General features: G+C 43.2%; 1 long non-coding RNA gene across 1 annotated transcript in view; it reads left to right on the top strand.

The window, feature by feature from the left end:
• The window catches only part of LOC123391449, a 35,375-nt gene extending 23,144 nt beyond the window's left edge, over nt 1-12,231 (top strand). Inside the window, exons 2-3 of the long non-coding RNA XR_006606134.1 lie at nt 9,769-9,827; nt 10,516-12,231. This is a non-coding gene — a long non-coding RNA (uncharacterized LOC123391449). The remainder of the gene's footprint in view (nt 1-9,768; nt 9,828-10,515) is intronic.
• The last annotated feature ends 14,191 nt before the right edge of the window (nt 12,232-26,422 follow it).

The raw sequence follows: 26,422 nt of genomic DNA, 5'->3' as shown, positions 1-26,422 counted from the left end.
GCTCAGCAGGGAACCTGCTTCCTTCTCTCTCTCTCTGCCTGCCTCTCTGCCTACTTGTGATCTCTGTCTGTCAAATAAATAAATAAAATCTTCAAAAAAAAAAATCAAAACAACAACAGCAGCAACAAAACAGTTGAGGTGAGGCAGAAGCTAGGCAATGGATAGGGGGAAAAATGATTTCTTTTTCAGAAAGAAGAGAACTGGGAAGAAAATGCTTATAAATCCACGTACCATTACTTTTTTCAAGTGAAGGAACTTGGATTTTCCAAGTAGCCCCTATGATGCTCTTTCTTATTTCAAAGAAAGGATGATCTGTGGTGGTTGGGTGACTCCTTGGAGCCTCAGGTGGACCCTCCTGTCCCTCTCTGCCATTTTCCCTGCATCTCCAGCCCTCCCTTCTCTGGACTCTGGTCTCAAATGTTCATTCGGGTGCTCCAACTTCAAAGATATATTTATAATGTAGCTTAGGCCAATTCTGCTTTCATATGGAAGATGTTTTAAACGCTTGTTGAAGTTGACTATGAACATGTTGAGGTCATTTTGCATAGCAAAGCACCTGCTTGTCCTATCAGAGTCTAGGTTTTCTTTGGTGCCAACACTCTTAGCTGTTCCTAAGGCTGTACCAGTTTCCCAGAGCAAAATGAAGACTATTGAATTTGCAGTTGCCGAGGGTTCCTGGCCAAAGGTGGTATCATCAGGGGAAAGGATGCTGTGAAGCACCTTTTGAAGAATTAAGTATATGTGTTGATTTTATTTGAAATTTTCATTTGAAACCTTTTCTTTCCTTTAAACTTTCTTTCTGTGGGGCTCCTGGGTGGCACAGACCACTGAGCGTTCGACTCTTGGTTTTGGCTCAGGCTGTGATCTCAGAGTGGTGAGATCCAGGCCCACGTCAAGCTCCGTGCTCTGTGCTTAGTGCGGAGTCTGCTTCGATTCTCTTTCCCTCTCCCTCTGCCCCTCCCCCACCCACTCATGTGATCTCTTTCTCTCAAAAATAAATTAATTAATTAAAAAAATTTTCCAAGAGCGAGATCATCCCAGGAAATGGTCCAAGATCCTGGCACTAGGAGCCTCATTTCCTTTGTGGAATCTTCATGTTTGCTTTTTTTTTTTTTTTTTTTTTAAAAAGTAAACTCTTAGCCCAACATGGGACTCAAACTCATGACCCCAAGATCAAGAGTCACATGCTCCACGGGCTGAGCCAGTCAGGGTCCCCAGAAGCCTTCGGGTTTGTACCAGGAAAATATCTAGGATTTCTTGATGCTCCTTGCAATTTTGCTATTTCAGGCAAAATTTTGCTATTCCTCACAGTAAAGTGAGTACAGTAAAGTGATTTCTTTTTTTTACAGTAAAATGATTCCTTACAGTAAAGTGATTTCTCAGTGGAAACGATACCTCTCTAACTTACTCTTCCTGAAAGAGATAATAACAAGGAAGGAGAAAGGTCATCTTTAAAGAGCTTCTTGTTATTCATTTAAAGCAGAGAAGTATTTTCGGAGCTCTAGTGGCCTGCAGAGTCGGGAGCCACAAACCTGGCCTTCAAGGCATCTCTGTTCTATTAGGGAAATCAGATTTGTATGCAGCTACTGCAGTAGTTTGCTAACAGGAAAAAAAAGTGACAAAAAGAGCCCTAATTTCCAGCTCAGTCTGGAAGAGGCATTCTGGATAGCTTTACAGAAGAGACAGAGCAGATTCAGACGAGGGAGGGGCATTCCAGAGTCAGGATCAGCAGGGGCCAAGCAGCGGGGATAGGCCAATGGGTTGCCCCTTTGCAGGATGGCGAGAAAAGCAGCCTGGCATGGTTTCCCCAGGGCCACAGGGAGGAGTGGTGGAAGAAGGTGTTAGAGAGCCTGATGGGAGCATGTATGAGCAGCCAGAAGAGTCACACTTCGAAATCTGAAGGTCATCCTACAAACAATAGGGAGTCATTGTTTGGACCAAACACAGGTCATGACTAGATCTGTGTTTAAGAAATATCACTGGGAGACAGGGTCCCCATCCTCGACCTGACCCTGAAGGGATATAATTCCATGGGGTTCCACACTTTAGGGGTGATGTGGGCCATCATTTGGGAGAGAAGCTGTGGAAATCCCAGGAGAGAAGGGGGGGGCACAAGATAGGCACCCCCAGGTGGCAAAAATCCCAGAGCATGGCCAGTCTGCTTCGGCAGTGCCTAGGGGTTTGCTGTGACAGCAGTATATCCCCCTGCTGTAGACTGGATATATGCCCCATCACCCACACTCACATGTTGAAATCCTAACTCCGAGGTGATGGGATTCAGAGGCGGTGTTTTGAGTGGTGAAAGGGACAAGTGCCTTTAAGAAAGAGACCCCTGAGAGATCCCTGGTCCCTTCCAGCATGTGAGGACGAAGAGAGAAGATGGTCATCTATGAACTAGAAGCCAGGCTCTTACCAGACACTGCATTTGCCCTGGTGCCTTGATCTTGGACTTCTTAGCCTCCAGAACTATGAGAAAGAAATATTTGTTGTTTGTAATCTACCCAGTCTACGGCATTTTGTTATAGCTGCCTGAATGTGCTAAGACACTGTGTGACTACGTTTCTCTCAGACTTGCTGCAAACTGGGCTACCATTCTGAGTACATACCCACTGGTATCATTGCACGTGACCATGGTCAAAGTTGGGAAGAACACAGGAATGACTCAAACTGAGACCAAATGTTCTCCAACGCCTCCTGACCGTGTTGCTCATCTTCAAGTCATTGCTGAGAGCCAGCCCCTCCTCAAGGCCCCTGCCTTCTTGCCTGCTGTCATGGGAAGTCCACCTGTGACAAGGATTTGGAGGCAAGTAGGTCGTTCAGGAAGTAATTCTAGGAAGCACCAGTAGGGATGTGGGGAAGTGAGGCAAGGAAGAGAAGGATGTCTATAGCGTGCATTAAAGAGCACGTTCCTGCTGTGGGAGTGGGGGGTCAATCACAGTGGGACCTCCAGGTGAAACTGTAGGGCAGGGGCGAGGAAATTCAGATATTCACCCACCAAGTCCCATCTGTCATTCTCTGCAAGGGGCTTCTATGGTGTCAAACCTCCAGCAGGGCCACCCATGGACTAAGCATGGTCCAGGGACAAGAGTCTCAAATTTTTACAATGGGAAAACCATCAACATGCAGATTTTTAAAACATTGCCGGGTGGCAGACATAAAGCTTGGCACTGCGACAGAGGAAAGCAGCGGGACTCTTACCTGCCATCATTGATTCTTCTCTGATACCCCCAGGTCGTCACTCTGGCTTCCTCACTCTGGCTCCTACTATGGGAGGGTCTGGTTCAGTTTGGTTGGTTGCCATTAATCCATTTCTTCTCCTTCAACTTCCCCAATTTCCTTTTGGATATAATCTGGTGGGGGTCATTCTCATCTCTTTTTTCTCTTCCAGCTATGGAGAGGGCATATGAGCCAGGGTAGACCAGTCAGACACTGCCTCTCCTCTGTGGAAATCGATTGTTGGGCTTTATGGCAGAGATTGAAAATGGATGCTTTGTCCAGGGGCACCTGCTCCATGAGTCCCTGCAGAGTGGCTGGGTATTGCCTATTTTCAACCCTGTTCTCTGTGACTTTGAAGGTTCCCCATACTCTTTCTAGAACTCCCTTTTTGCTTAATCATGACAGTGTCAAGTTCCATTTGATGCAAACAAAGAACCCTGATGCAACTCCTATTGCAATTTCAATCATTTACAAAGTATTTATTGAGCACCTACTATATGCTAGGCATCCACTAGTCATGAGAGATATCATGTAAAAAAAAAAAAAAAACAGTCTGCCTTTATGAGACTCTCAGCAAAATACAGGGGAAATACTAAATAAATTGTCCCCCAATGGGTCATAAAGGGATAGGTGCAACAAAAGCAGATTTTATGATATTAAGCAAATGGATCTCCAAGACTTTAATTTAGACTGGGTCTGAGTGGATAGCACAAAGGATGTCACCTGTAAGCAGAGATCTGAAGATTGAGTCAAGAACATTACAGGCAGAAGGGACAGCATCTGTAAAGGAAGACCTGAGCCAGGAAATAGGGTTTCCCACCTTGGCCTGACCTTGACCTTTGCTCATTAATCTGGTTGGACTTGATCAGACCCTTTCCAACTTCTTTCTGCTCTACTATCACCTAAGGCACTGGTTATGGCCACAGGAACTCAGCTTTCTTTCCCCAGGAGCTCCCTGCCCTTTATCTAAAGTTCAAGGCAACAGGTCGAATCAATCACCTACATTGAATCTTAGCAATGTGGGAGGTGTGGTTGAGGCTGACAGGCAACACCCAGATCCCCTTCATGACTGAAGAACTCACTCCCTCTCTTGATGTGAGTCTTACTTCAAAGCAGACCATTCTGGAGAGCCTCCCCCTGTTCAGAACTCTAAGACTTCTCTGAGACTGCGTTGTCACCCAACTTTTCCCTCTGCCCAATCCCACTTCTTCCCCTTCCCTTCTCCAGACTCCAGTCCAAGAGTATTCCTTACGACCCTCCTGTTCTCTAATCATCATCTCAGGGCCTTCTTCCCAGGGAACCACCTTAAAACAGATGGAAGGACCCAGAATTAAGGACGAGAAGACTGTTCAAGCCTGTCACAGCCAGACTGTGTTATCTTGGACCCACCTTAGTACCGACACTGGGGTTAGTACCAGGTGCCATGCCTGGTCCACAGAAGGCTCTCGAAGAGTACTTGTTGACACAGACAATGGATGGAGCTTTCTCTGTAAATGTTTTTCAAACACCCACAGCTGTTAGTTATGATTATTTTGAGTTGGAAAGGGGGAGAACAAAATACAACTTTAATGAAAAATTGAAAGATGGGATAAAAGTTAGAGACCTTGGAGCAGGGACTGCAGGCAAGAGGATGTCATGGTTGTCCAGGGGAGACACAATGAAGACAAGAAGGAGACCAACCACTCATAAAAATGAGGGCTTGGAACAGAGACACAGAAACCAAAGGGTGTGACCAAGAGCATAGGAAATGAGCCCTCAGACATGAGCAATTCTTCAGAGATGTCAAGCAGGTGAAGCAATGAGGTAAAGTGTCAGATTTAAGAGCACTGCTCCCCTTCACTCTTCTAGAAATGTTTAACTGGTCCTCAGTAGTCGACTTGGGAAGTGGGGACTGTGGACAGGAACACATCTGTCTCCTTCACCACCGCGGACTCCTGAGGAAGTCTGAGGAAGCCGTTGTGCCCACTGGGCCTCGGACAACTATTGATTATTGTTGAATAATTCTTAGGTGTTTGAAAATAAAGTGGGTAGTTTATTGTCACTATTGAAATAGGCTGTTGGAAATATCTGTGTGCCCCAAGCTGGGATATACACACATGGACACACACACAAGTACCCGGCCCTCCTCTGCCTGGCTAGCCAGTTGCTGAGCATAAGCAAAGCTACTTCCTGGTATATGGGAAGCTGTCTGTCCTACGCACCAGACCTGGGAAGGAATGCCTGAGCTTCTCCCTATACTTACTTAGGGCCTCTATACCTCTTTCGAACATCGGTAATTCCTTAAAGAGTATATAAAGGAACTACTAGTAAGACAGCATGCTTCTGAATTTAGTCAGGAGAGGGTAAACACATGTTATGGAATATAGATGGGAAATTGAATGGCGCAGTTTGAAGGGTCTACTAATAGTCAAAATAAAAGTTCCCTTTTGAAGTGAGAATACATCAAGGCAAGTTCTTCACACCTTTAATCATTTGGACCTTTTGCCTGAGTAGAGAGAATGAATCCACATACCCAGCGGAACGAGTGATCAGAGCATATTCTCCCCTTCCCATTTCGGCCTGATTGAGGTGGCCTGTCCTCTCTCTAGATATGACTGTGATATTCAGTGCATCGTCGCACAAGGATTTGTCTCTCTCTCCAGTGGAAGGAGTGGAAGGAGAAATTTTTAAAATCTCTGATTCTCTAACATGTTGCAGGGTATTTGGTGCATGAGAGACATTAGAAGTATATCCCAGGAAAGTTGTGGGGGGCAGAATGGAAGCGGGTCCAGTAAGGCTCATGGGCATGATTCAGACTTGTTGGAACACTTAGCTCCTGCAGGCCTCCATATAGCTTTCTGAAGATTGTGAGTACCAGAGAATATTGAGAAATACCTAAAATTGGGAATCTACTGATTTGGATTTGCGTCCTGGCTCTCCCATTTAATGCATGTACATCATTAGAGGAGTAACTTAACGTCCAAGCCTCAGTATCCCCTTCTATAAATTGGGGATTATTGTTTCTGCCTTAAGGAATTCTTGAGTGATTAAGTGAATAATATACGTGAATCCATTCAGCCAACTACTGAGTGCCATGTAATTGTTGCTTGTAATTATTATCACTCTGGAGTCAGAGCCAATTTCAACTGAATATATATTTTTTAAAGATTGTGTTCATTTATTTTATGGAGAGAGAGATCCCAAATAGGAAGAGCAGCAGGCAGAGAGAGGAGAAGCAGGTTTCCTGCTGAGCAGAGAGCACGATGCAGGACTCCATCCCAGGACCCTGAGATCATGACCTGAGCCGAAGGCAGAGGCTTAACCCACTGAGCCACCCAGGCAGCCCTAAATCCGCTTCTCTCTCTCTCTTTTTTTTTTTTTTAAAGTTTATTTATTTATTTATTTATTTAGTAATCGTTATACCCAATGTGGACTTGAACTCGCAATCCTGAGATCAAGAGTCCCATGTTCCTCCGGCTAAGCCAGTTAGGTGTCCCCCTCAACTGAATATTTTGAAGAAGGGGAAAAGGTCTGACCTGCCATTCATTTTTTCCTTCCTAGTTTTGGGATTTTGCTATTGTATTTGTATTGGATGACTCTCTCTCTTTCTCTCTTTTTTTTTTTAAACTATCTGGAGACAAAATGATTCCAAAGTTTGACTAGTAGTCTCTAGTCAAATCAGAATCACTTGAAAATTTTATAAAATGCAGATCCCCATGTCCCACTCCTAAAGGATACCATTCAATTATTATAGAGTGGGGACGGGCACTCTGTATTTTGAAACCTCCCCAGGTGAGTCTGATGAGCTGCCAGACAAGGAAACCTTGATAGGCTTCTTTTTCCATTTAAAACTGTCTGAAAACTTTCAAGGTCAAACCTGGAGTTTACAAATATGCCCCTTTTTACTGGTTGATTGTGTGGAAAATACTGAGGGGTCATGGCATTAGACTTTGTTATTTGCAACTAGTAACATTATGGTAGAAATGTTAGCATGAGCAGGACATTCCTGTAAGAAATTAACAGACAAGCATTTGGACCTAAAATCAAAGCATTGGGGTAGAGTGGGAGATATGGAGCTTAATAAGGCTTTTAGAAAAAGCATTTCAGTTGCTTTCATAGAATTTCCTCCAGTTTCAAGAGGAAGGATATACAACATACCTCCTTCTCTCAGAGGGATGTTTGAATCTGACAATTAATGTGAGAATGAATGATGTTTGACTTCCTGGAAGGGCTCATATGCATTACCATTTGCTGGTTCAAGCAAGTGTTTCTCCCCAGGGTTACCATCCATCACAAATCTTGGGGAAAAGACAGTCTGTTGAAATTCTCATACTTGTCGGGGAGAAATATAAATTGGTACAACCACTTTGAAAAACTGTTCAGTAGTGTTTAGTAGAGCTGAACATTTTCATATTCTATGTCACTCTTACACACATACTCAAGAGAAATATAAACATATGTTTACCAAAAGCTGTAATATTTTTATATTTTATATAGTACTAGAATATTTATAGTCTCATAGGTCATAATAGCTTGAAACTGTGAACTACCCAAATGACCACATATGGTAGAACAGATAAATGAATCGTAATATGTTCACACAACAGAGAAAATGAATTACCTGCAATCATATACAAAGTTAGATGAATTATGTACACATAAGTTTGAATGAAAGAAGCTAGACTTTGATTGAAAGATAGCATTTACCCCAAGAATGTATTTCCAAAGTGGAGTTGATGGTACTCACCAAGGGAAAACTCCTGTTCATTTACAGAAGGACCCCCTTTCTTTTTAAAGATGCCAGGAAGAACCCGCACACTGTAACCCCCTATCACTCTTCCCAACTGGCCATGTTGGTTGTCTTTAGGGAAATCTGACAAAACAATACCTAAAAAAAGATATGTCCCTAAAGTGTATCTTTTTTTGTTGTTGTTAAGATCTTTATTTTTAAGGGGTGTCTGGGTGGCTGAGGGGGTTAAGCCTCTGCCTTCAGCTCAGGTCATGATCTCAGGGTCCTGGGATGGAGCCCTGCATCAGGCTTTCTGCTCAGCGGGAAGCCTCCGCACCCCCCACCCCGCCCCGCCTCTCTGCCTTGTGATCTCTTGCTCTCTCTGTCAAGTAAATTTAAAAAAAAAGAAAGAAAGAAAGAAAAAAAGAAAAGAAAAAACTGCTGCAGGGGAAAAATGGTGCATTTTAAAGAATTTGAAAAAATTTGTGCTGTATTGCTGTGTATATGTTTTTAAGATTTGACTCCATTTTAAGTCAATTGGTATGAAACAGTACAAAGCAGGAATCAATATATTCAATAAAAATCACCTCATGTCACCTCCCCAAGTAATTATTATTATCATTAAATGACTCTCATTCCAATTAGTCTTCAGGCATAGATAGAAATTATTTGGTAAACATGGGTGCGAGCTTAAAAAACAAATTACAAAGGAAAACTGCTTGGGAAATCTCCATTTATCTCTGTGGCAAAGGAGAGAGGAACTTGCGCTTTCGGACACTGCAAAATAGCCTTTTTCTGGTCGTTCCTTTGATGAGATGAGTGCTCTGATAACAAAATAGTTGGAATTCTAAGGCAAATCATGCCTTTCTGGGCTGAAGCATTGGCCTCCTCCGGCGGAGGGTAGGATGGAAGGAGAGGCACGGCCCCCAGGTCCCTGCGGGGACAATCTGAAGGGGAGTCAGAACCGGGATGCGCACCGTCACAGGGCAAAGAAGGAAAGAGAAGGTATGATTCAGAGCTGTTGCTAAAGCTGTAAACTGTGGGCAGGTAGGGCGGACGGTGGGGGAGGGGAGAGGTGCACGGAGGGGGAGGGCCCTTCAGAGGTGAGCAAACAGACCCTGGGGAGAGCAAGATGACTGGGATAACGAAGACTTGGAAGTTCTGAAAAGTGATCCTGAATCTGACCAAAGGAAAGAAATAGGACAGAACGGTGCATCATTGGTTTAACTACTCTTAATGAATATAATTCTGCTTTATTCTGTACCTTTCAGGAAGAGATGTCTTGGAATTGCTGATGAAATGTGCTAATTCTTAAACTCTAGCGGCATGCAAGTGAGCTGAGCACAAAAGTAAAATTCCTCTTTGTTGCATGGCTCCTTCTCCAAGGGTTTAACAAAATTTTCACAAGATAAGGATTAGTTTAACTGGGGGGCGGGGGTGGACAATAAGGGGCAAAGCTGGCCTTTTGAGTACTCTGAGATGCTGCCCTTCTGACCCGAGTGGCTGAGTCATCACTCACTAGTCTAAGGGACTCAAGGAGACTCAGAATGAGAAGCAGAAAAGATAGCCCTCCCCTGCCCTGAAGCTTTCTCAAATGTTAGTGTGTCTAGATTACAGCCAAGAGGGCAGAAAGCCTTTACAACTTGGCACATCTCTCCTTGGACCTCGCTTCCATATCAAAATCTCAACTGACATCTGCCTTTGATACCCAAACCCCAGGCCACTCCTAGCCCCCTGTTATTGAACTATATGTGTTTTTCCCTGGCCCTTGAATTTCACATGCATTAGTCTGTTTAGTGCTCTTAGCTCTTAAAGTTGGCATCATTATTATCCCCATTCTACAGATGACGAAATGGAGGCCGAGAGAAGGGAAGCTACTCACCTACGGCAGCTGCACTCGCAGGTACGTACTCTGAGCAAAGGGCCTGGTGCCAAAAACCTAACCATGAAAACGGGAGGTAATTAACGGAAGGATAGAGACCACATTTCCTTAGAACCAAGCCAGTGGCCTTGCTATAAGCTCTCCGATGATGTCAAGTGGCTTTGGAGTCACAAAATCCCACAGCGCACCACCCTCTTCCAGTTTATTATACTGGGTGTTGGCGTCCTGTCTTGTACCACAGCCTGTACCAAGCTTCCATGCTGGAAGTAAGAGGTATACGCACGTGAGTGGGTGTGTGAGCATGTATGTACCTGTGTGTGTGAATGTGTGTGCAAATACTGTGCATGTGAGTGGGTGTCTGTGGGTGGGCAGGTGTGACTACTTAAGTGGAGGGGTTTGACTGCATGAGTGTGTTTGTGAGTGTGTGTGTGATATGTGTGCGTGTGACTGTGTGCAGGTGGAAGTGCGAATGAGTGTGCAAGTGAATTGTGGGTGGATGTGTGTGGAAATGTATCTAGATGAATTTGTGCATGTGGCGGGGGGGGCATGCATCTACCTATGCATATGTGTGTGCATTCACGCAAATGTGTGTGAATGTGCATTCACGCAAGTGTGCGTGTTGTGTGTCTGAATGTATACGTGTGCATGTGCCCTTGTGTGTGTGCACATGTTGTGTGTGTGAATGTGTGAATACATATGTTTCTTCCAGTTTCTCTGGAACTTGTCCAAGGACAGCCCTGGCCACAGAAAAGAAAGGACATCAGCCACTGGGGGACACTGCCAAGTGGACTCTGACTGCCCAGACCACGGCAGACCCACTGGGGCCATGGCTGGCCTCACCCCCAGGATGGCTCCATGTGCACATTGCCTGCCACCGGGGGTCCTGTGGGTTTGCCTTTCTTCCTAGATGAGCAGTCAGGGGCTAGCGAGGGAGTAGCAGAGGCTTTGGAGTCCGACGGGTCTGGGATCAAATTCTTGCTGAGCCTCTGGACCCTGAGTGACTGTGGACAAGTGACTTCACCATTCTGTCCTCAGCTTCGCCATCTGGTAAGAGAGCAGTAATACCCAGCACAGAGTTTATGGGGAGGAGCATAGGAGCCAAAGCACCTAAAAACAACAACAAAATTAGGCATATAGCACTTTGCACAAAATACATGCTTAATACATGATATTAAATGGACATTGCAGAGGTTACGTATTGTAATGAGCCCTGGGTATTCTAGAAGACTGATGAATCACAGACCTGTACTCCTTGAAATAAATAATACATTTTATGTTAATTAACTGAATTTAAATTTAAAAATAATAAGTGATATTATTGTTCCAACAGACAAGCAGAAAAACATTCCTGTTTCTTTCTTCCAAGCGGCCACCGTGGGCCAAGTCGCGAACTCTTCCAGTGGAGCCAGGCTCTATGGGAGGTTTGCAGAAGCTTTTTGGCCCATCTTAACCATATGTTAGGGCATTTTGGAAGCCATTTACAAGTGAGGGTCAGAAAGAGTTAATATATCAGAACAAGGGTAACACTTCTCTCAGTGGGGAGGAGGAAGGGCCATTGCCCCTTCACTTTCCAAGAGGAAAATAGAAAAGTCCCTATTTTGCAACAACCCCAATTCTACAGCTGCAAATTCATGTGAGAGTGAATGATGCCTCTTTAAAAAAAAAGAAACACTATACCTGTCAGTGTGAGCTGACTGCCCAACTTTTTAAGGACCAGAAAATGAAATAAAGAAAAGAACTCTCAACAGGGAGGCCACCGTGTCACTGAGGAGAACGGATCAGAACAATGACTGAGTGGCTGGCTGAGGCCACCTGCCTTAGAGGCGGGAGTTGAGTCAATAAAGGCACTAAACAAACAGTCGGGTTTTAGTGCTCTAAATCAGTTTGTACAGTGGTTAAAGCTTGTGGGCCGAGGAGCCCCGAAGGCCTGCACACAGCCTCTATTAAATCTGAGCCCGTCTCCTCAGCCAGGGTGTTGCTGACTCAGCGCCCTTCCCGGCAACATGGGGGCCCCATTAGGGTCAGAAGCTGACAGGGTAGAGCAGGGGACAGAGATGTCTCAGGGACCAGGGACAGGCGTTAGTGCCTGTGTCCCTGGGCATGCTGGCTCCCCGAACTGTGGGACAAAGTGTTGGCTGCTTATTCCTTGCAGAGAGGGGCGTTGGGTCCCATCACCTGAGTAAAGCCGACCCTCAGGTGAAGAGAACGACATGGAAGAAAACAAGCATAAAACACTGTTGGTTACAGTCTTGGAAAATAGCTTTTAAGTTTCTTGCTCCAAGGTGGGAAAAGGACCTGAGGGAGGGGGTAGACTTTAGTGTCAGAGAGTCCTTTAGAATCGGGCAGATTAGAATTAAGAAACTTTGAGAAGGGGCACCTGGGTGGCTCAGTGGGTTAAAGCCTCTGCCTTTGCCTCGGGTCATGATTCGGGGTCCAGGAATCGAGCCCCGCATCGGTCTCTCTGCTCGGCAGGGAGCCTGCTTCCTCCTCTCTCTTTGCCTGCCTCTCTGCCTCCTTATGATCTCTGTCTGTCAAATAAATAAATAAAATCTTAAAAAAGAAAAAAAGAAACTTTGAGAACATGTGTTATGGTCTCACAGGTGATAAATGAGACGATGCTGTGTCAATGAACACCCGTATTTATGATATCACAAGAGGTAGCTTTGTCACCATGAAAACCTGGAAATATTTCCAAAGGGGAGGGGGGAGCGAGACAGCTCCCACAATAAGCCCTAACTTCCCAACATCTCACAGTGAAGGAGAGGAGAGCAGTCGGGTTCTGGAGGACGCAGAGCTTCCATGCAGGCGCAAGGCACTATTTCCTACAGACGGTTCTCATCTTTAGAGCCCTGTGCTTTCCCAGGACGCCCCTGTCTCTCAGAACATGGAGCACGGTTTTCCGGGGCCGAGACACAAGTGGATCGTGAGAAGTAAAAGGGTATCAACACCCCTCTACCCAACCTTCTCTGGGCCTGTCTCCTCTAACTCTCCCTAGGTTGCAAAATTTCTTCTTCCTCTCTTCTTCCATCAAAATGCTCATCCCATCCATAGAGTGGTTCTCAGCTGGAGAGGATTTTGCCCCTAAAAAGACTGTCGTCAATGTCTGGACAGAGTTTTAGAGATTCCAACTGGGGGTTGTAGTGTTGCTGGCGCTTCCTGTGAGGAGAGGCTGGAGATGTGGCTTGACATCCCAACAGGTACAGGAGAGCTCCCCCCCGCATCAGAGAATCATTCCACCCAAACGTCAACAGTCCCGAGGCTAAAAAACCCCTGCTTCTGTGTCCCTACACCACGGCTTCTTAGTTTTGAAAACAATAATCTTATTCTCGAAAAGCTTCTATTCGTACTAACTCACCATCTGGTTTACACCACCAGAGTCCCAAGGCCACCTCCTTCCCAGTGAATGGGGCTGGCATAAAATTCAATTACCATGAACTTGCTTCATGATAAAACCGTGTGTAACTGGCCATGGCCCTTTTGAACTCCGAGCCTTTCGGAGGACATTTCCCTTCCTTTGATGCTTCTCCACCATAACATTTACCCATTTCTATTTCTTTTTTCTTTTTCTTTTTCTTTTTTTTAAAGATTCATTTATTTCTTTGACAGAGAGAGAGATCACAAGTTAGGCAGAGAGGCAGGCAGAGAGAGAGGAGGAAGCAGGCTCCCTGCTGAGCAGAGAGCCTGATGTGGGACTTGATCCCAGGACTCTGAGATCATGACCTGAGCCGAAGGCAGCGGCTTAACCCACTGAGCCACCCAGGCGCCCCCCCATTTCTATTTCTTGTTCTACAACTCCATGATGGTCTTTTCTAGGTCCAGCCAGGAAGTGGAGGAATCTTCTAGGCTAATTAAGATGAACTTACTCAACATGATTCAGACGGAGCTGCCTTTTCCTGGTCTGTTAACAATATTTTTACTAACATCAAAATGCCTTATGAGAAGAGCAAATTAACATTACCATGAGACATTTAGAGTTGACATTTTTAGACTCAAGCTTTCCTCAACAAGGTATTTAGCATTTAATAAGTTCTGGGATTAGGAGCTTTCTTCTCCAGAGAGCAAAATTAACCGTAGTCCACAAAGATGGCAGTTGCCTAAATGTTGAATAAACCTGGAATGTTTTCCCCAAATAACCAGAACACATTTAATTAAATGCTACCTATTTCTCAGATTTCCTACAGCTGTTAGCCCAGACTCTTCTTCATACATATTCACACAGAAATAAAAAAGAATCTCCAGACATTTCTGAAGTGGGAAACTTTAAGTAACTTTTTATTTTTTTAGTATTCACAATTTTCAATGTGAATAAAATTGATGTGACCAGAAATGGCAGTTTGGGATTTTAAAAAATGACAGTTTAATGTGTCTGGAACCTGGATACTAGTCTTGAAATAAGAAAAAGAAATTATTTCATTTTCGCAGAGACAAAAATACACTCGTGGGTATTACTTTGTCTATGTCGTTTTGTTAAGTGTATTCAATCCATCATCCTCTCTGTTTGGTTCAGACGTGGTCAGCTGGAATGGAAGCAGGGCACGAAGATTTCAGATCAGTGGGTTAGAACGAGTGTATATCGGACAGACCATCCAATATACACCCGGCCCTGGATTTTTCAACATTTACCTCCAAACCAGATATTCCTTCCACACAAAGTCACCACAGGTGACAGCACTTTATCATTCGTGATGGTTTCCATTTGTACATTCTGCTAGGATATATAAACACACGCGAAGTCCAGTGGAAAATTAAGGACACACCTTCACAACATGATAAGGACATAAAAAAAAAAAAATGCCAGGCAAACCTTTTTTTCCTAGATCACTTCTGATTCAGGTTTTCTTCTTCAAGTAAAATTGAGTTCTCTAATTTCCAATTTTTTCCATTCAAAACTAGTCATTAATGTCAAACGTCAGGGATCACACGGTTTCCATTTAAAAAAGCAGGGAGTGCGGTGGTGCGGTGGTGTGGGGGGATCATTATTTCTACTCTGGGAAACCTGCCGACATCTTTTTGGTTCTCAAAAGAGGCCAGACCTGCATCTAGAACAATCCTTCTCCCAAAGAGCTGGCTGGAAAACGAAGGGCTATTTTTTTATTTTTATTTTATTTATTTATCAGAGAGAGAGAGGGGGAGAGAGCGAGCACAGGCAGACAGAATGGCAGGCAGAGGCAGAGGGAGAAGCAGGCTCCCTGCTGAGCAAGGAGCCCGATGTGGGACTCGATCCCAGGACGCTGGGATCATGACCTGAGCTGAAGGCAGCTGCTTAACCAACTGAGCCACCCAGGCGTCCCCAAACAAAGGGCTATTTTAACCCACCTCGTTCACCCTGCCACCCTGAGCCTCATAAGATCAGCCGAGCTGCGGGTCTGTGCTCTTCTGAACCGTCCTGCCAGATGGGTCCTTGTGTTGGGTTTTGGCCTGCAGGGGGACCAACTAACTCATGACTGAAGGCCCGTCACCCCTCCGCTCCTGAGCGGCCCTGGTCTCAGCTCTCAGGATGTCAGCTACTGGTGTGCTGCTGGTGAACATTTTCACAACAAGCTCTCCACACAGAAAAGCTTTGTATTTGCTAATAAACCTACCAGGGCTGATTACAAGCTTTCCAACAGTGCTGTCGCTCAACACTGAACTAGGAAGAGCAGGTTATCAACAGTTCTAACAAGCTGGCATGAGCTGGCTCTAGCTCACCTCAGCCTTGAGCCCTGGGGACCGGCTCCCTGAAGGTGTGCCAAAATTTCACACCTTCCTTTCCCGGTGAGCAGGGATGGGGGGGGGGATGGGAGGGGCCAGGCTAAGCAGGAAATTCCTTCAGACAAATGACAGCTCTTGTGGTGGTGGTGGTGGGGGGGAGCTTATTTGACAACCTTATTGACTCTTCTGTCCTACTCCTTCTCCAGAGAAAGAAAGCCACCAGCATCATGGAAAATGCAGCCCACACACGCCGTTAGTGCGTAATTACGTCCACTGTGTTGCCCCTGCTGGAAGTCATTACCCAGATCAGGGTTTGCAAGTTAAATGTGGTGGAAGTCACATTCGAATTCAGATGCCATAGCACCTTGCTTGTCCATTTTGACCTAAATTAATAGGCAAGAAAAATTAAATTGTCCCATAAAAGAAAACAAAAATGTTTAGAGCTCTACCAAATGCCAAACAAAGCAGGGGAGAGGTGCTGATTAGCTAGAAATGAAGAACTTTATCTTTGAACTTTATCTTAAATCTACAAGTAGAGTGTGATCGAGATTTAGGACACCTTAGACTTCACGTGTTCATTTTTCCCACATAATTTTAGTCAGATGATAAATAGACCGATTTTCACCAGCAAGAGATGCCTTTATGTTGCCTTGCCTGGCAAATTTCCTCTAAATGTTTTCGAAGAGATCAAATTGTGAAATATATCCTTGTTGTGCTTTAACAGAAGTCAAGGACTGGGTGGGAAAATTACTTTAAACTAGTTTGCTTAATTTCTAAACGCTCTTGATTGTTGCTCCAATCAGAAGATTCAGCTTGGAAGCCCTAAACAATCCAGTGACGTTTACGTATTAAGAAGTATGTTTAAACAGTTTTTTTAGAGTTTCTTTAGAACTAGCTTGTGAACCCCATGACAAAATCAGTCATAGGAATGATTTCACATGTGAATCAAGGTGGTATTGTCTAGCAGTCATCAAACAGGCTCATCACCAGATTACTTTTGGCTGCTTCCAAAAATAAAATCCATTTTCCATAAGAAAGACCAGCCTCATTTGGGGCTCCTGGATGGCTCAATCATTTTTGGTTGGGGTCATGATCTCAGGGTCATGAAACTGAGCCCCGTATCAGGCTCTGTGGGCCTGGAGCTTGCTTAAGACTCTCTCTCTCTACCTCTCTCTCTGCCCTTCCACTCTCAATGCAATCATGCGCTTGCTCTCTCCCTCAAAGAAACATAGAAACAAAGAAAAGACCAGCCTCATTGGAGTTACAGAAAAGAGAGTCTCAGGATTTGGAAGCACGTTTACCTTTTTTCCCCCCCTTCTCTTCTTTTTTTTTCTTGTAAAAAATATCACATATACAGGTGACTATAAAGCAAATATGAACTGCTTAAGTATAACAACAAAGCAAACACCTATATACTTACTATCTAAGTTAATACACAGCAACTAACCCAGGACTGCTTACATGATCACGGGACCCAGTGCAAAATGAAACTGAACAGCCTCTTACTTAAGAAGTAGGAACTGGGGCGCCTGGGTGGCTCAGTGGGTTAAGCCGCTGCCTTCGGCTCAGGTCATGATCTCAGGGTCCTGGGATCGAGTCCCACATCGGGCTCTCTGCTCAGCAGGGGGCCTGCTTCCCTTCCTCTCTCTCTGTGATCTCTTCCCTTCCTCTCTCCTACTGTGATCTCTCTGTCAAATAAATAAAATCTTTAAAAAAAAAAAAAAAAAAAAAAGAAGTAGGAACTGAGGGCGCCTGGGTGGCTCAGTGGGATAGGCTGCTGAGGTCATGATCTCAGGGTCTTGGGATCGAGTCCCGCATTGGGCTCTCTGCTCAGTGGGGAGCCTGCTTCCTCCTCTCTCTCTGCCTGCCTCTCTGCCTACTTGTGATCTCTGTCAAATAAATAAATAAAATCTTAAAAAAAAAAGAGAGAGAAGTAGGAACTGAGGCACCTGGGTGGCTCAGTCAGTTAAGTGTCTGCCTTCGACTCTGGTTGTGATCCCAGGGTTCTGGGATCCAGCACCATGTCAGGCTCCCTGCTCAGTGGGGAGCCTGCTTCTCCCTCTCCCTCTGCTGCTCCCCCTGTTTGTGCTCTCTCACTCTTTGTCAAATAAATAAATAAAATCTTAAAAAAAAAAGGAAGCAGGAATAAAGTGAATTAAATATACAAAAATATAAAGCTTTTTCTTTCTTCCATATTTCTCCTCTGCCCATGTGCACACCCCATGATCCCATCGGACTTCACTTATAAAACACACATTCAGAGATCACGGCATCGAGAGTTCCAAGACACCACAGCAGAGCATTAAACCAAGTAGGCTGGCTCTATTAATTCAGCTGTGTATTTAAATTAGAGAAGCGGGTGGTTTTATTTTATCCAGCATTTCTATGTGTTTGCAGGAGGTGGGACATGCATGCATATTAGCTCAATCCATTACACTGTCAGAGCCAGACTTCTGGTTCGATGCTCCGAAATAAAGCAGTTTGCCACACAAGGCTAACCGCGTTTTTGTAATAAACAAAAGTGAATCACCCAGTCATTAAGGCTCGTTAGAATCTTGTGCTCCAGGTCCCAGGAGGATCCACTAAACAAAATCAAAACGAGATTCCTTGAGGTTTTTTAGAATTTGGAGAATGGCCATTAACACAATCCGATTTGGAACTGCACACCTCTCTGTGCTTTTCAATTCCTTGTTTATTAATTTGCAAAGGTGAACAGTCCAAGCCAGTACCATGGATTTTGTAAAGACTAATAAGCCAGAGATTATTGAAACCCTATGTAAGAGGTTCTGAATTAATGGGCTTTCTGTCTCCCCTTTGGATTTTGTAAGATGTTACCTTGAGCTCATTAAGGTCCAAGCAGGGGTCTTTCCTTTCTTCTGAGGTTCTTCTCTCCAAAGATCGAGACACCATATACATAGGCCGTGACCAAGTGCACTCGAGAGGTGATGTAAATATCCCTCTTCATGAAGTAGTGTGTCTCTCAGGGAGAGGATACGATGTGTTCTCCCCTAGCTGTGTTGTCTTGATTGGCTCCATTTAGAAGGTATAGCCATAAAAATATATGGGTGTGGACTTTGCCCTTGGGAGGAGGAGAGTGGTAATTGGTGACATTTACCAAACTTTTACTGTGCCAGGCATTTTACAAGCATTATAGCATTTAATATCTACCCAAACCCCTGAGATAGATATGATGTCTGTCTCCATTTTACAGGAGGAACTGAGGCACTGAGAAGATGAACAAATGGCCCAGTTAGTAAGGGAAAGGGACTGGAGACAAATGTCCATCCTACTGGGTCTTTATCTGCCTTGACTCCAAAGACTTGAAGGATCTGGTTTAAACTTCCATCTTTAGTTTTAGTGTTTCCTGAATTCTTTCCCCTAACCCTCTGGCTGGGTTCACTCCTTCTGTTATGGCGGCCATCACATCACTCTGTGGTTGTTCATTGAGGTAGCTTCCTCTCCTGATAGATCTGAGCTCCTTGAAAACAGATACAGAATCATATTCCTCTTTGTCTCCTGAATACTGGGAATAGGACCAGGCAGCCATTAAGGGAGATATGTCCCAGTCAGGGCCATTTTCATTGTAAGTGACAGAAACTCAACTTAAGTGCGTTTAAGCAAAAGAGGTAATTTAGAGTTTACGTAACGAGGAAAGCAATAGCTAAAGAAGACTGTCTTTCCACTCTCATTTTCGCTTCTGTATACTTAAAAGCTCGTCTCTTCTTCCTCTAAAGGCAGATGGACTCCTTCCACACAGAAGAACCAGGGCTGCTGTATGCACTCTCTCATATCTTCCCAACTTGTCAACGGAGGTAGCAGAGCCCCTCCCATCATCACCACCAAAGACGTTCAATCCTAAAAAGTCTCTTTGGCGTAGTGAAGGTGTCTCCTTAGTGTAGCTTGGGTCCCATCCCTAGTCCTAATGTGAGTCGAGCGGCACATTATGACTGGGAGCCATGGACAGAACTGCACAATTGAAGTAGGGGGGAAGACCAATTTCCCCAAAAGAGGTGAGGAGAGAAATATGAATTTACTAGAAGCTAAAATGAGCGTTAGGCAAACACGTAGGTCTCCAGTTCAGCTGAAATGGCATTGGAACCATGCAAGACCCCAGAACTTAACCCCACATTCTTTTCTGTCTTCAGAAACATCTTGGTCTCACCTGACTCTTACTCTCAAGAACCCACTGGGAAATAACTAGGCGTGAGGTCATGCGTTCTTGGGGGACCATTTTACAGGTTTCCCTCAGGAGCAGGCTAGGCCCTCATTAATCCCGTTGCTGAGATTTTTCTTGAATAAATCATTCTTTCAAATCTGCCACTTGAACTTTTATCCTTGTAGTGCTTAATAAATTGATGTGCAATTGAGTAACCCATGGCAAACAAGGAAAAAAAACTGCCTCAACATTTATGATTGAACAGGTAAGTAAAGTTGGCTTAATTCCTGATAATTATGTCTGGGTCCAGGGTGCCAAGACAAAAAAAATGCATCTGGGGTACAAAGAACAAACCCTTTTTTTCTGGGAGGGGAACATTCATATCCTGGTAATCCCCAGTGAATAGAGCTACTCCATTTGGAGCAGTGAAAGCAGATTCCTTTAGCTCTCTGCATCCTTCTTCCCACTGTCCACGGAGCACCAGGGGAATACAATAAAAGAGAGACATAGTTCTCAACTTGTAATAAAAAACAAAATCCTGCAATTACTTGGAGGGACATGACCCCAAACATATACAGGTGAAACGGCAGGAGAGTATTTGTAAAGCAAAGATGTCTTTGGGTGGAAAATATTTCTCCTTAGAATATAGAAGGAGTGTTGTCCTAAGGGTCAGGAGACATACTCTGGCCCTAGCGGGGGTCTTTGGCAAGTTCTGGACTTACTTGCACTTTTGTTTTCTTTTCTACAAAGTAGATAATGTAAACATATTGAAAAACAAATATTATGATTCAGTAAATGTGGCCAACAATGTATTCTTGCACTTGGCCTTGTATATCTTTATGAGGTACCATTTTAAAACCAGGACATCCACTAAAACCTACTATTAAAATCAGCTGACTTTAGGCCTGTTGAAATAAGGCTTTAAAACAGTAATATTAAGAACATACTACTAAGAATGGACTTTTAGTAATATAGTTTTCAGTAGTTTGGTATTGTACAGATAATTCGGTGATTATTAAGGTATTATTTTTTTCCTTTTCTCTCATTCTTTAAAAATACCCTTGTTTCTGTGTATTTTATATAATATGATGGTAGAGTTTTATATGTGTATAGTTTTAAAATAATGTACAAATACTAAGGCATGGGCACAAATGTTTATTTCAGTATCACTGGTAAGAGACATGAATCAAAAAGTTCTGCACCCACTGTTCCCATCCAAATTGATGCAAGCCCCTGGCAGGCCTTTCCCAGTAAGCCTCCAGGGGTGTCTATAGAGTCACTTTGGGTTGCTCTCCTAAGACCTCTCCAAGGTCCTTGAAATATGCTTTCATCATGAGGCTTCACAAAGAATATGATTTTTCAATAAAGTCTTCACAAAGACAGAGCAATAGCAGCAAATGTCCTTTCCATACTGCCAAACCCCAGTTCGCACCTTGGAAAACTGCATGCTTTGGCACTTATGACATCCAGTTTTCAAGGTGCTTCTAAGTCACCCAAGCAATTAAACAGTCGTTTAAAATTGTCACATGATTCTTCACCTCGGGAAGTGCAACCCTTCCTCGGTGCTCCCTGTGGGGATCCTGCGTTCATCCTGAAATACAGGCAGCCAGACTGTCTTGCGCTACTTAAGCAGAGAGAAAGGCTACTTCCAAGTATATCCTCATCTGCAAAGCTGTGTCGTGATACCTTCTCTATGTCAAGTGCCCCGCACAATACTTGGCATATGGTAAGCCCTCCATAAATAGTGATGATTGTTCTCACAGAGTGATCCAGGAATCCAAAGGGTAGCAAAAAAAGATTTGGGATTTTAAAATATAAAAAGAATCTAGCTGAGGAAGTCAAGAGATCAGTCCAGAAATAGAAGAGGGGGAAAAAAAGACTTTGTGATGAGCTTGGGTCAGGGCCAGCGACCATATTTTACACAAGGAGTGTAGGAATCTTGAACAGATATACGAATATACCATTCCCCGAGTTGCATGCTATCTGATTAGGAAATGACCTAAATATATGTGGGAAAAAACCACCAAATTGTAAAATAATTTAATAGCATTTACCAGCAGAAGAAACAGCCCCAAGCCCGTGTGATTAATTGCTAGATAAATCCTCAAAAACAGAAGATGGGGAGCTCCTGGGCACTGATGGGTCTCCAGAGATGGGTCCCCTTCTTGGTAGTTGGTCTACTGTGGCCATTGCAAAATAGAGCCATGTCTCATGTGACCCTCAGTCCAAACGCACACTGGCCCCATATCAGAATAAGACCTTTTGCTGTTCTATTCGGCTCCATAAATATTGAGTACTTACTCTATGCTAAGACCTGGGGTGGGTACCAGGAATTCAAGGATGAATAAGACTGAGTCCTGTCCTCAAGAAGTTCATGGTTTAGTCAAGAAAACAAACAAAAATCATCCCTTCATTACAACACAGTAGGTGGAGTGGAAAATCAGCCTTCGCAAGGTTACACATATCCAAAATATTCTCCTTCCCTTTGATCTCATTTGATCACTGATTAGCCATTGAGAGGTGACTAAAGGAACCATTCTCATGGTTATTAAGATCTTCATGTTTTGTGTTTGTTTTTGTTCACTTATTTATTTATTAGAGAGAGAGACACACACATACACATAGCAAGAGAGTGAAAACACAGCAAAGTGGGAGTGGGAGAGGGAAAAGCAGGCTTCCCACAGAGCAGGGAACCTGACACGGGGCTCCGTCACAGGACTCTGGGATCATGACCTGAACTGAAGGCAGATGCTTTAAGACTGAGCCACGGAGGCGCCCCAAGATCTTTATGTTTTTACATAAAGTGTACTTTCCTAATTTCAAAGTGCCCTCACATTATTCACTTCAGTTAATTATTTATGTGGTGTCTACTACATGAAGGACTTCATACTGCAGACTGGGTGTATATGGGGAAATGTAACTTGGTTCCAGAAATTTTAAAACATAAAATAAGTTTGGAAAAACAGACTATTTGAATAAACACACATAAGGTACAAATGTCAAATGGTAAGTGAGCTATAGTTAATAAGTGAAAAATGTATTATCAGAAATGACATAACGGGGTGCGAAACTGCTTGGCAAGGAGACCGGGAAGCTGAAATATGGTCTCAGGCACTACTCTTTCCTCATATCTACCTGTACAGAGACTGGCAGAGACACACTCGGTAAACGAAGTAAGACAAAAAATACTTTACTACCGAGTACAGGCTTTGACCTCAAGCTCCAGCGCCTTGTTCCTGTGAGGTGACTGGTTTCATGGAGAATTCCTTAAACAATTTAGTTTCTTGGTGCAGCCTAGAATAAAGAAGAGGGTCTGATCTTGACTCAACCACAGGTCTTTCCACAGACCAAAGGGAAGCACCATATGAAAATCAGGAACAAAATGGCAACACTGTTGCTTAATAGAGTTCTAGAAGCATACTCCAATGTAGTTAGAAAAAGAAACAAGACAAAGAAATATTGGAAAGTAAAGCAACCACGATTTAGGGTTATATTTTTAGAAAGGTCAAGATGCTCATTCCAAAATTTGGGAACTAAAGAGAGTATCAAAAAGTAGTGATTTCATTAAAGTATACAAATTAATAGTTTGAATATAAATAAACAATAACCAGCTGGGAAATATAATAGAGAGAATATCTTGTTTTAACATGGCAAGTAAGAAAGATAAAACATTAAGAAATAAATTTTAGAAGAAATGTGGAAAACATGTACACAGAAAAATTTTAAATAACTGAGCTATAATAAGATATTTCTCTTATTCTTAGAACAGAAAACAATAATGTAAAATTAAACCTCTCTTAATTAGTCCATAAAAGGTGTCATTTCAATACAATAGTGTCTTGGAAGAGAAGGAGTATTATAAAATGATACTGTAATTCAAAAGAATGACTACAAACAAAGCCTTGGGAGTGGAGGGTGGAGAGAATTAGTGGCCCCAGCAGATATTAAAGCCTAGGAGTCAATTAAGTCCCATTTTTTTTTTTTTTCTGGAGAGGAAATGGACAAGTAATTCAATGGAATGGAAGAGAATTCACAAAGAAAGTCAAATACGTATACTTAGTATCTTATGGAAGCAGCATTCCAAACCAGTTGGACAAGTTAGATTATTCAATAAATTATGAGAAAACTATTTGAAAAAAATACAAAACTCAATCCCTGCCTTATTCACTTACCAAAATAAATCCCCAATAGAGTAGAGATTTCAACATTTAAAAAATATATAAAAGTAAAATATATATAAGATCTCAGAGTGGTGTAGCAAAACAGAAGACCAAGAGTCATAGGGCAAGCATTGATAAATTATACAACAAAATAGTCAAACTATGTACATTAAACATAATCAAATGACAAATGACAAGTGGGGAGGAAACTATATACTCTGTATTTCTTGTATGTATAAGCTTCTTTAATTTACAAAGAGTTTTAAAATTTTCTTATAAAATCCACAACAATCTTGTAGAAAAATATACTAAACATAAACATAAACTAAAAATAAGATGTAATAAATAAGGTAGATGCAACTGGCTCATATAATTTTTTAAGTGTAAAATCAAACAATAAGAGGAAAATGCTATCCCCATCCCATTGTCAAAAACCAACACATCTGGCCATGTTCATGGTTGATGAGAATCTGATTGTCCAGAAAAATTGATCAAAATTTCAAATGCATGTGTCTTTTGATCTGGCAATACTATTGCCAAGAAACTTAACCCAAAATATATTTGTGAAACTTCAGCAAAGTATATTTTTAGTTATTCTTGCATCGTTGACGATAGCAAAATCTGTCTGTGACCTAAGATGTTTCTGGACCGGAGACTGCTTACATAAATTACGACGCATTTATATGATGAGATGCTGTGTGGTCATTTTTAAAAAATGACACAGATCCAAGCAAGATCTGTGTAAATATAGTGAGAATAACCCAAATAAAATTCTGGTTTAAAAAGTGAGGTGTAGGCCTGTGAACATCCTTGTGATCCTTTTTATATTAAAAAATTACTATGATCCCCATTTTACAGATGAAGAAATGGAGGCACCAGAAATTTCTCAGTTGACACCAAATCACACAGGTACCACGTGGTAGAGGCAGTGTTTAAAACCAGGCATATTAGGGTTAGACTAGTTAGTGGTGGTAAGGATGGTGTGATCATACAATAAAATTCTACACAGCAATGAAAATGAACAAACCACAACTAATATGCCACAATCAACTTGTCTTCCAAACATGACATTCAGCAAAAGAAGCCGGAGCACCACGCTGCGTTATCCATTTACATAAAGACCAAAACCAGGCAAAACAAATCCATGGTTCAATGTGGAAAGTGGTTTACTTTTGGAGAGGAGGGCATAGGCAGAAGCTGGGAGAAAGCATAAAGAGGGCTTGGGGTCCCACCATAGTTTCATTTCTTGTTGTGGGTGGTTGTTAAAGAACGCTCACTTTGTGAGAATTTTGTGTTGTATACTTAAAACGTGTGCATTTTACCATATATGTGTACACTTTACGTTAGAGAGTTTAAAAAATAAAAAGGTCACTCACCCATTCATTGATTTCTTCATTAATTCATTGAGGAAGCCTTTGCTAATGGTTGGCTACAATACAATGTAACTGTTAGTGGGTTGCAGTGTAAATTTCTTATGGAAGAAACAAAGGTTCCTGCTTCTCTTTTGACCCCACGAGGCTGTACAGAAAGCTAAATAGAAGGCAAGTGTTCTGGAACCACTTATTCACCACATATGGCTTAGTCTCTCTCCCTTCGTTACTGGCTGGTTAGGGTAGTCAAACAGCTTTGCCTCTCTGGACCTGGGATCATCTCTGAAGTAGATGATCTGGAGTAAATTATCTTTTCTTCAGCTTTGAAATTCGAATTAATTCAATCAGTTTTAATGGAACATGTTTTGTCTGTGCTCTCTATTGTGCTCAGTATCAGGGGCCACAAGCAATCAAACCAAAGCCTGGCCAGGCCCTTCAGAAGCTCCCAGCCTGCCCCATCGTAAGGGGCCCTGATGATACAGAGACAGGGCTTTGGGGAAACATTTGCCCAGATGCTAAGAGAGCACATGTGAGGAGCAGCTAACCGAGATTCCCAAAGGCAGGTGGCCCAAAGCTGCCAAGACACCTGATCCTACATAGGCTGCGTGACTCGTATCCCTGCTGTGTGGGATAGAGTGTTAGTTGGGCTGAGCCATCATGCTTTCTCCGAGGCCTGGAAGTAGGAGAAGGCCTACTCCCAGACAGAGAAGCAGAGGAAAGACAATCCAAGATAAGGACCTGAGCAAAAAAAAAAAAAAAAAAAAAAAAAAGTATTTATAATGCTTCTTTTTCAGGTTATGCGAAATCTAATCATTGGTGCCACTGAACGGTGGGGGGCAGTGTATGGAAGGGAGTAGGAGTCACAGTGTGGGAGAGCCAGGGCAAGAAAGGCCTTGATTGCCGTGATACAAAACCACAAGTCAATATTTACCCATCAGGAAACAGCTCCATCTCCTCCCCCTCCTCCTCTGGTTACAACTTCCGGGAGTTACCTGCCGGCACAGCAAGGCAGGTGCAAGCAGGCTCCAAGTGGACGGTGTGGGAGTGCCTGGCTGCCAGTGGCCAGATAACCTTGCTGGGAAAAGCAGCAATTCTAAGGTCTCTTCCCCACCCCAGGGAGACACAGGCCCCCTGGGAATGCGCAAAATTAACAATGCAGATGTGAAGTTAGCAGCCCTGGGGAAAACCCAACCAGCAAAACTGGGGACCCGGGCAGAAGTCCCTATCAGAGACCTTGGT

This window comes from Mustela putorius, unplaced genomic scaffold (assembly GCF_011764305.1).
Source record: "Mustela putorius furo isolate JIRA1106 unplaced genomic scaffold, ASM1176430v1.1 tig00000228_pilon_pilon_pilon, whole genome shotgun sequence".
NCBI lineage: Eukaryota > Metazoa > Chordata > Mammalia > Carnivora > Mustelidae > Mustela > Mustela putorius.
The sequence above is the reverse complement of the archived record's forward strand: the minus strand, read 5'-3'. Positions and strand labels throughout refer to the sequence as shown.